At 42.2% G+C, this 6,049-nt stretch overlaps 1 pseudogene; it reads right to left on the bottom strand.

Annotated features, from left to right (window-relative positions):
* Positions 1–497: 497 nt before the first annotated feature.
* Positions 498–1,147, bottom strand: LOC110307368 (large ribosomal subunit protein uL11 pseudogene; annotated as a pseudogene).
* Positions 1,148–6,049: the final 4,902 nt, after the last annotated feature.

Genomic DNA, 6,049 nt, shown 5'->3' with positions numbered 1-6,049 from the left:
CAGCAGCAGCAAGGTGATGTTTGAGAGGCAAAAAGCAATCACAGCTGGCCTGGGATCAATTGATTTCGAGAGTTCTTGACAGCCCTGCTCAGCTGATCCCAGCTGCACTAGGATGCAGCTGCTCTGCACTGGTCTTAGCAGCCTGGGTCCCCTCTTGGTAATTGATTGCAGGTGAACAGTGCAACTCACTGCATACTGTCCTCAGCCGGCTGTCCAATGGAATAGAGGGCATAGCTTATTCAGGGCAAAGCCCCAGCTTTATAGAAATCCCAGCATGCCGGTTCAGCATGCTGAATTAGACCTGACTGTATTCTTGTAGTCCCTATATAATGGTGGTGGGAGTTATTATATTATTTGAGTTTTTAGCTGTGTTCACCCCAATACTATAGCTATAACTCTTCAATTTTCCCAGAACACCTTGTTTACAGACATTAAATGTGTATCTAATCATATAATTAAGGGGAACATGAGTGATCATATTCCTAACTTTCTTTTTTTTTTTTTTTTTTGGTTATCAGATAGTCTTTTATTGAAATATTTTCTTGTTGCTTCTTAACTAGCTGGGCACTCCACTGCACCACTGTTGATGTCATCTATGATGTCATGAGGGTGGCGGCCGTCCACATTGCAGCCCACAGACTGTGCGGTGTACCCAGGATCTCCTTGATAGTTCCAGAAAGTTCTCTAGCCAAAGACCGGTGTCTCATCTGCCGGGCAATGTTGACAATCTCATCAAAAGTGATGTTCCCACTGTGTTTAATGTTCTTCTGCTTCTTCCTGTCTCTCGGCGGCTCTTTGAGGGCTTTGATAATCAGGGCGGGGACAGAGAGGGCAGCACCTCGATCTGGGCCTGTCTGTTCTAGATGGTCAGTTTCACTGTAATTCTGAGACCTTTCCAGTCACGGGTAGCCTTGGCAACGTCACCGCCAACTTTCTTCTGAGACACACCCAGAGGACCGATCTTCAGGGCCAATGCGGATGTGGCGCCGACCTCGCCTCTGGTGCACCTCAGGTACACGACTTTGACCTCGTTGGGGTCGAACTTGGGCGGCATGGTGGAGGCGGCTGGTGTCGGATGAACCCGGATTCGGGACGACGGAAGAAAGTTGCACCGTTGCCTCCTCCGAGCCGAAAGCCGAAAAGCATTCCTAACTTTCAAAAGAATCACTGGGTGCACTATTACTATTGTTCTCACTACCATATCCAGTGAAACTTGAAGCTTCAAATAAAATGAATACACTTTCAATAAATATCCTCCATCTTCAAGCTTCTGGTAAAAAAAAAAAAAAGGCTTCTGGTAATTTTGGAACTCTTGCTGATAAAAATGAGTTCATCCTATTTCTGTTTTTACACACTTTAAAGTTGCATCATTTATCTCACATTGTTACATTATTTCTCAGATATATACATTTATATCACCTGCCTTATTTATGAATGAGGAGGGACCCATGCTCTAATGTAAGATGCCCAGAATGAGTGTTTCAGGAATAAACTGCTGACGTGTACTGTAAAGCACTCAGGACACTTTTATCACAGTCACAACCCTAATTCCAACCTCATCTCCGCACCAGATGTCATTGTTATCTCTGTTCAGTGACAAGGCTGTACCACAGCCAAATATCACATCCTCAGAGGCTACTCTCATTAATGGCCTGATAAGTGTTCAATTGCCTGTTCTTTGTAAAACAGAAACAAAAACCACCCAAACTCGAAGGTTTTTGTTTTTGTTTTTTTTAAATTTTCCATGTTGTAACTTGTCCTCCCATGGTTGATTTCATGCTCCTTCAGGATACCTCTGAAAATGGAGTAGACAAGTGTGTCTCACCTCAGAGCAAGTATAAACTAGTTCCCACAAATAGAGAAGAGGTGCAAGTAGCCATTGAGTGAGCAAATCATGAGATCTGTCAAAGGGACCAAAGCAGACACAATTTCCATCCTATATACAAATACTGGAGAAGGAATTATTCTCAGCACCTTTTTACGAGTCAGCCACAAAGCCTGTACACATCAGTTAGATGTGTCCTCTTTTTGGTTAAGCAACTTCTGGAGCCTGAACCAGGTGAAACACAAACTGGAAGGAGATAATAAGCTGAATGGGATGGATGGACTCAAAAAAACCAAAACAAAACAAAAAAAAAAACAACAAACAAAACAAAACACTCACTGTGTGAGTGGCAAGGAACGGCTAAGATTCTCCAAGAAAACACTATCTTTTTTTCTTTTTTTTTTTAATGAAACATGGGCTGATGCAGTATCTGTTTGTATGTATCTCTGTGTGTATATGTGTGTGTCAATATGTATGTATGTGTTTCTGAGTATGTGTGCCAGTATGTGTTTATGTCTGTCTCTATGTGTATATGTCTGTGTGTACATGTGTCTGTATTTGTGTGTATATCTGTATGTGTGCATCAGTGTGTATGTCTGTGTGATTCTGTGTCTGTCTGTCTGTCTGTCTGTCTCTGTCTGTGAGTGTTTCTCTCTCTCTCTCTCTCTCTCTCTCTCTCTCTCTCTCTCTGTGTGTGTGTGTGTGTGTGTGTGTGTGTGTGTGTGTGTGTATTTGCAGGACTGGGATTGAATTTAAAGCACTAACCATGCTAGGAAGCTCTCTCCCACTGAGCTATCTCCACAACCAGTTAGTATAATTTTGCTGTGTTGTTGTACGTGCATGGTATATGTACAGGTAAACTTTCAGAGCCCAGAGAAGAGAATATATCCTGCTCTGCCACTCTATGCCTTATTCCCTTGAGACAGAGCCTCTCATTGAATCTAGGACTAGGCTGCTGGCAAGCAGCGAAGTCCAGTGATTCTGCATTCTCATCTCTGCACTGTGCTGCGCTTACAGGCTTGTGTGCATTCTCACATGACTTCTTACATGGATTCCTAGGATGTGATTTCAGGTCTGGGCTCTTGCACTGAAGAGATTGTAATCCACTGGGTCCCCAACCCGGTTAGTATATGTTTTAATATAAGCACTCTCTTATCAGATATTCTAGAGCGCCTATCAAACAGTGCCCAGCATTTCTATCAATCAAAGTTTTCATGAGTAAAAGACTGAGGTCTTACCTATAGACATATGCCTGACTCAGTTAAGCAGAGTATCCAGAAATAGTTAAGAAGGACCCAGCAGGACAAAAATAAGCGCTACATTTTCCTGATGACTACAGAAAGTTTGTTTGTTCATGTAATTAATGGAAGGAAGTCCAGTTATTTCTACATTGTCACTTTTGTTTCTTTGTATGTTTTTAGACGATGTCATTTTTATTGTTAAAATCCCATCTCACACTGATTCCTGTTTGCTCATTCTGTCTCTGTACTCTGCTTTCAGAAGCACATGCACTCCAGCCTCTGAGGATCCACAGGTTAGCAGCTCCATCCGGACTCCCTTGCTCTGTGATCCATGGCTCACTTTACTCTGCTGATTGGTGGTGCTCAGATGATTAAGTAGGTCAGGATTCCAAGCTTACCATGAGAACAGGACAGTAACCTGCTATGGCTGAGGTCAAGAGGAGAACCTCAGCAATCAGATTGGTCCTTTAAACCACCAATGAAAGAGTACACATGGAGAGACCCATGGTTCCAGCTGCACATGTAGCAGAGGATGACCTTGTCTGGCATCAATAGGAGGAGGGGCTCTTGATCCTGTGAGGGCTTGATTCCCCAGTGTAGGGGAATGCCAGAGAGGTGAGGTAGGAGTGGGTAGGTGGAATGGGGAGCACCCTTATAGAAGCAGGGGGAGGGGATACAATGGGGGAGTTCCAGATGGGGAACCCATAAAGGGGATAGCATTTGAAATGTAAATACATAAAATATCCAATAAGTTTTTTTTGTTTTTTTTTTTGTTTGTTTGTTTGTTTTAATGCAGCAATGCAGTAAGTAGGCTCTCAATTTAGGAAGAAGTGTGTGTCCAGAGTGGTACTGTAATGAACTGCCAGGCAGATGAGTTCTTATGTGTGGGAAGCCACATATACCATTACAAGATGGCGCTGGCTACCGCTGGCCACCACCCATGAATATGGGTAAACAACCAATGTGCGCATGTGCAAAAGAGTTTTTTTGCCGAGTCACTGCCTGGCCCAAGGCATGTTAATGAGGTACTGAAAGCATAACCAATCAGGTGTAGACATGCCTCTCCTAGGCCTATATAAGCAGCACCAGTTCTGGGGCTTGGGGTCTTTCACATTCGCAGTAAAAGCTCTCCCAATAAACATGTTGCAGAAGGATCCTGTTGTGGCGTCTTTCTTGCTGGTGAGTCAGGCGTCTACACTTATGATGTAGGTGTTCTGTGGTTGCAACAGTGGAACCTGTGCTGCATTGGCAATGTGAGATTAAAAACCTCATGCATAAAGACTAAATGAAATATTAGACTAAGACTAAAATGAAAGTTTTCTTTTTGTTCAGTCACTAGATGCCTACATACATGAAAAAGACCTAGACTCCAAGAGAAATAATAATATCAAAATGCTTGACTAACACTTTATATGTACTTATAGGTTTTCTTAACATTCTAGTGCTAGACTGCTGTGCCAACTTGACAAGAACATGAGTTGTCTGAGACAAAGGAGTTTCAGTTGAGAGGTTCCCTTGATCAGACCAGCTTGTAGGCATATCTGTGGGGCATTTTCTTAATTAATGACTGATGTGGAAGGGCTCAGCCCACTTGGGCACTGCCACCCCTAGGTAGGTTAGCCTGGGTTGTATAAGAAAGCAGGTTGTGCTTTCTTGTAGATCATCTGTCCCTAATGGACTGCTCTGTCCGGCTTCATTAAGAGAGGATGCACCTATGTGGGAGGGTGGGCTGACACCTATAAGCCCAGCATGGTGAACAGAGATGAGAATGGAGAAATTACTGGACTTTGCTGCATGGCAGCAGCCTGGTCCCAGATTCTGTAGCAGGCCCTGTCTCAAGAGAATTCAGCATAGAGTGGTACAGCAGAATATATTCTTTTCTCTGGGCTCTGAAAGTTTACTTGTACATATGCCATGCACATATGATACACAAAGCAAAATCATACCTTCCCCTTCTTAAAAGAGAAGTGGAACGTGGAATGGGGGAGGACTTGCATGATGGGATATTGGATATTAGGAGGAGAGAAAGGGCTGATATTCGGTTGTAAAGTGGAGAGAGAGAGAGGAGAGAAGAGGAGAGGAGAGGAGAGGAGAGGAGAGAGAGAGAGAGAGAGAGAGAGAGAGAGAGAGAGAGAGAGAGAGAGAGAGAGAGAGAGAACTGAGCAAGCCCTAAGGAGCAAGCCAGTTAGCAATATCCCTTCATGGTTCAGTTTGTGCTTCAAGCTCCTGCCTTGGCTTCCCTCAGTGATGGGCTATTACTTTGAAGTATAAAATAAAATAAACTTCTCTCCCCTAGAAGTTGCTTTTGGTTACAGTGTTTATCAGAGCAACAGAAAACTAATGACAGAAGTTGACATTTTGAAAGATACTACTTTTTTTTTTCTGATCAATTGGTTGAGATTTCTATGTGCATGTGTGAATAAAGAGTCTATTCTTTATAGGTATAGATCAGATCTGATCCTATACACTTCTGAAATGTACAGCTGTTCTATTTTGAATCATCAATTTAAAAACATCTAAGTTGATGCTCCTCAGTCATTAAGATGCATCCTAATGAATGTAGGTCATTTACTCCATGCATTCCTAGTGAAGAGTGATCATTTTATGATCACCCTTGTTTCTGTACTCACACCGACAAAATAAATCAGGAAGGGGGTTTGACAATGGGAGAGGGAGATTAGAGAGGGTATAGATGAGATTAATCAGAATATACTCTATGCATCTATAAAATCATCAAAGCACAATGAACAAAAATACCATAAAATACTTTAAAACTAATTTGGAAAAGTTCTACAGTTATGGGAAAATTATCAAGATAGTAAAGTTTACAGATATCTTACAGATTGTAAGAACCCTCTTGTTTGCTTGTTTATTCTCATGAAAGGCACCATTTATTTTGGGAAGAATGCCAAATATGTTTGAAATGGAAGTATTTTGTGTTGTTTTCTAACTGAAGACATTGCTTATGTTCATCAATAATAGA

This window comes from Mus caroli, unplaced genomic scaffold, assembly GCF_978045245.1.
Source record: "Mus caroli unplaced genomic scaffold, Mus_caroli_1 scaffold_14, whole genome shotgun sequence".
NCBI classification, from domain to species: domain Eukaryota; kingdom Metazoa; phylum Chordata; class Mammalia; order Rodentia; family Muridae; genus Mus; species Mus caroli.
Note: the sequence above shows the minus strand (reverse complement) of the source record. Positions and strands in the feature narration are given on the sequence as shown.